The sequence below is a fragment of the Camellia sinensis genome, chromosome 10, assembly GCF_055761805.1.
Source record: "Camellia sinensis isolate YWXY chromosome 10, ASM5576180v1, whole genome shotgun sequence".
Taxonomy (NCBI): Eukaryota; Viridiplantae; Streptophyta; class Magnoliopsida; order Ericales; family Theaceae; genus Camellia; species Camellia sinensis.
In genome coordinates this window covers 80630272-80635252 of record NC_138970.1, presented here as the reverse complement: position 1 = coordinate 80635252, position 4981 = coordinate 80630272, and the positions used below count along the sequence as shown (strand labels likewise).

Sequence of the window (4981 nt, the reverse complement as noted above, 5' to 3'; positions counted from 1 at the left end):
GAGTACCACTTGACTCCAACAGATGGCAATATTCAAAGTGATGTGTTGATGTTAAATGGTGTCCCCTTGGTGCTCATAGAGTCAAAGGATATACCAGTTATGTATCCAGTGCTCGTGCATGCTTCAAACCCTATCAGTGTTGCACCTGATTCTATTGTTTTTGCAAGTCTTAAAGATTTCAAAGCACCAGCTTGTTCTTAGGAATTTTTCTTTATGTCACGTTATTAGAGATCTTTGATTTATTTATTTATTTTTTGGGTATATATTTACAAATGGTAATAATGGGATTCTCTTATTTTGTTTCATTTCATCACATTAATCAGAAAACAGAAGTTAAAAACACCATGAAATGTCACATTTCTGGGTATTTTGAATAATGCCCCAGGGCTATGTAGTAAATAATCAGAAAATATTCTCACCTAATAATCAGAAAATTTTCATTTTCTGATATGGCTATGTAGCCATATTCTCACCTAAATATTCTCACCTACATAGCCATATTCTCACCTAAAAACACTTAAATTAGGTGAGAAGTGTTTCATTTTCTGTCATCTGCTATGAAGAATGAATAATGCCCCTGCTCTCATGAGTCATATCCCCAGTTTAAGGTGAATACATAATGAAATGGATTGAAAATTTTATTACGCATGTATAGACTGACTATGCATTTTTGTGGAAATGATGATAAACAAAAATGAACCCAAGTAAAGGATTTCAAAGCAAACTGAATATGTTCGCAATTAGAATCTCACCTGGAAATTTTTTGCTTTCTTCGCAGGCCTTTGAAGGCAAAATCTGAAATTTCAAGCAGAAACTGAATTCATTACCCAACTAATAAAAAACGCAAAACTATATGAATTGATGATGATACATGTTTTCTTCTAGCTGGGCTTAGCAGAACTAACAAAATCATGTAAATTAATGATACAGAAAGATGGAAGAAAAAAAAAAAAGTTGTTCACGATTTATAGACATGAAACCATAATGAACAATATGACATGGTAATCTATATAACAAAAGAAACAAACACATAAGAATACCATGTAATCCTCTTTATCATCAAATGTTGTTTCATATTTGTGTGGGTGTGTTTTGAGTTATTGACTCCTAATATTATTGTTTCATACAAATTTAACTAAACCCATCAAATCCATTTCAAATTATTAGAAATCAAAACCCATCAAACCCATTTCAGAAATCACAACCACTCCAACCACAACAATTAAAATAGCTTACACCGAATTAAAATTAGAGACTTACAGTTTCACCATCTCTCTGCGTGTACTTTGGGAAGACAAATTATTAGAAATTAGAAATCAAATTATTAGAAATCCATTTAACTTTGAATTTCTGCGAATTAAACCCATCAAATCCATTTCAGAAATCACAACGTACTCAATTTTCAAACAGATATAAAATGCATGACACAATGTCAACCAATAGCTAAAGGATCAACTATGGAATAAGTACAAAGCTAAGCACAAATTTCAACTTATTGTCTTGTAAACCTTTTGGCAATCCTAGAATAAAAATATATGGGAGAAAGAAAAAGAATATTACACAGTTGCAGCAACTGGGTTCCTTGGCAATCACATAACTAAGCTAATTATGTATTACCTAACGGGTCAATTCAAAAACTCATCTACAAAAAATAAATGCACAAATAGATAAATAAATAAATAAACTTTTAAAGGATATTAGACCTGGTTTGGAATAAGTTATTTTAATAATTTTTAATTTTTTTATTAAAATATAAGGTAAAAAAATTAATATATTTTGAATAACTTTTTAATTTTTTATGAAAAATTGTACAAAATAGAGAGAATTTTTTTTCTTTTTATTTTTTGGTATAGGTCGTTTACTTTTAAATTTTTTTTTTGATTTTTTAAATTTTAAGCTAAAATATTGAGAGCTAAGACAATGAAATTTTCAAAAGACAATGAAATTCTTAAACTCAATTCAGAATTAAAGGAAAAATGAATAACTCCATAGAATTGTTCAAATCTCTAGTTACAGAAGCGAATTTAAATGCCAAAGAATGAAAATCAAACCTAGAAATGAACGAATCCAGTTGATCTTGAACCACAAAATATCTATAAAATTCAATAAAATATCTATATATGTACATACGATCTCCCTCTCTGTATTAGTGTGTGTGTAGTAAAGATTAAATCATGCTGCATACTTCTAAGCATATCTTCACACAAACTCACAAGGTACTATTGTTGACTTCCTCATTGACTTGTTACATTTAAAAACAAACACAGGTCTTAATCTCTGCAATTTCCAAATCAAAGAAGATGCAGAGCAATCCCATTGCTATATTTTCTTTCTGTCAAGAGGCTATTTACAATCTCAATTATGCCTAATTATAGATTTTTTCTTTATATAGTGAAAAATTGAACAAACAAAACAACACCAACAACACCACCATCAATCCAAATCATCAATTGACTAAAAACACAACAATTAGTTACCTTACCCGTATTTTCTCTACCACGTTTGCCTTGTCGCTCTTCACCATCGACAGTTACCTCTGTTTCATGAATCTTCTTCTCCAACACACGTTCCTTTTCCTTTGAATCCTTATCTTTTCGCCCCAAATCTTTTTCAGACTTTGCTGCTACTCTTACTCTTACTCTTATTCTTAGAATCCTTAACTTTGCTGCTACTCTTACTGTTTTCTTTCTCTCCCACTAAACCCCCACTTGATTCAATCTTCTCACCACCACCACCATCGTGCTTTCTACTACTTTTACTCTTCGAATCAACCAAAGCTTTCGACTTTGAAGTCTTATCCCCATCAATCCTTGAACTTTCCACTTTCAGTAATTGAAAAAAGGAACATGATACTTCAAACATAGAGAAACAACCCATGCATTGCTCTCCTATCCTACGTAATAAACTCCCAAGTGTTCATAACTAACCTACCTAACTCTTAAAAAAGACAAAAAGCATTGAATGGAAAAAAAAACGTTCCACTCTGCTCTCCCAAATGATGAGCTAACCAACATAAAACCCACTCCAAAATGTCTGGAAAGTTGTTTCCTCCAAACCATTTGGGTTCAAATATATTGCACCCGAAATTCTCAGTGGCCATAAATTTAAAGTTAGCAGCATGTTCCTAAAATAATACACATGAGAAGCATCTATAAAGAAGTTACACTTACAGGTATTGCCAGGGCAACAGGATCCACTGGAACATTGAAGGGCTCAGCAGCATCCATTTTCATAACCATCTTAATGACCTGTGAACACATAAGATGATTCATTAATAAATAAGTAAAAATGTTGTAACCACATTTCAAGCAAAGATTGTGTTTACATAGGTGTCAACAAATATGAAATACATGTATATAAAGGTCGTACCCAATGCATACTGCTCCCATTAGACATCAACAACAGGGCGGTTTTTTATTCTTGCTTTTCGTATTGAGGATCCTGATGAAGCGAGTTTGCTTCTTTTTGATGTGTCCTTCCATTCTGCACCTGTTCTGCATTGCTACCTGGTTCTATACTGGAGGCAACTATTCCACCTATTAAAAATAATTTATAAAAATAATTATCAGCAAACCCAAAATAATTTATAGTTTTTTGGGTTATTTATCATTATAAATTATTTCACCTGATTAGAAATAATTATCATTATAAATAATATTTCACTCTGAATCTTCGGTAATCTCTCTCCCGCTTAAGTTTTTTGGGTTATTTAAAATTTTAATCTGAGTTTATATGATGATAAATTCAGATCTTGCTGCTGAAAATAATCAGGTGAAATAACCCAAAAAACTCAGATTAAAATAATTTATCATCAGGTGAAATAAATCTTCTGTTACAAACCCATCAAGATCTGATAATCCAATCCACAAAACAGAGAGACAGAGAGAGAGAGAGAGGTTTTACTTTCGGGTATGGCGAGGGTTTTGGAGAGAGAGCTTCTCGTATACCAGAGCGTCGAACAGAGCTTCTCGTATACCCTACAACAACACATTTCAATTTTCTTTTTTTTTTTCCCTTACAAAAACCCTTAACAAAAAATCCCAAATTCTACAACAACAACAACAACATCCCAAATCCCAAATTCAATTTGTAGTTATATACCTGGTTCGGGTCGGAGACAGAAGAGAGTCCGGCGGGACTGAGCGGCGAGAAGCGAGACTCGATCGTCGGAGAGAGAGACTCGACTCGATCGTCGGAGAGAGAGACTCGACTCGATCGTCGGATGGAGGGAGGTCGGTCGGTGACAGCCTCGGTCAGGTCGAAGAGAAGGGTTGTAAGGGAAGGAGGAGTGTGGGTATCAAAGGGTTCGAAGGGTCTTCAATGGCTGTGGTGATGAGAGACACTCTGACAGAGAACGTGGGAGAGAGGGAGAGATGAACTCAAACGGGTGGGAAATGTATCTCTCATTCATCTTGGCCGTTGATCTAAACTCAGGATTCATCATGGCCCTTAAAACCAAATGTATCTCTTATACATTTGGGACATTTTCAAAAAGCTTTCTTCCATATTATATAGATATATATGATATTTTATTTGTTATGGCTAATAATTTTTGGCTAAATTATACTTTACTTTTTTTATATTTGATCACTTTTTTGCTATGGTTTTTTAATTTTTTTTTTCATTTTAACTATTCATATTTCAATTTTTTTTTTACTTTACTCTTAAAGTTAATTTATGTTCAAAATTAGACAAAAAAATAATACATTGACAGTTATATAGTATAAAAATATTTTATTATATATAACTCACATATTTGAAATAAAGTTAAAATTTAATATAATAATATATTTTTTATGTTATGTGACAGTTATTATAATATTTTTTGTCTAATTTTGAACAAAATTTAGTATTAAGAATAAAGTAGGAAAATTTTGAAACATAAAAGGGTAAAGTAAGAGAAAATAAATTTTCTAGACTAAAATTAGGGGTTGCGCGGGTCAGTTAAGGCTACGGAATCTCCAATCCGCCATCCGTCCGC

At 32.5% G+C, this 4981-nt stretch overlaps 1 long non-coding RNA gene across 1 annotated transcript; it reads right to left on the bottom strand.

Moving 5' to 3' along the window:
• Positions 1-1959: 1959 nt before the first annotated feature.
• LOC145801667 (uncharacterized) lies at positions 1960-4196 on the bottom strand. The gene is made up of 4 exons (XR_014343302.1): positions 4102-4196; positions 3904-3977; positions 3370-3536; positions 1960-3248 (listed from the first exon to the last, which is right to left on the bottom strand). It is a non-coding gene; the product is annotated as an uncharacterized LOC145801667 (long non-coding RNA).
• Positions 4197-4981: the final 785 nt, after the last annotated feature.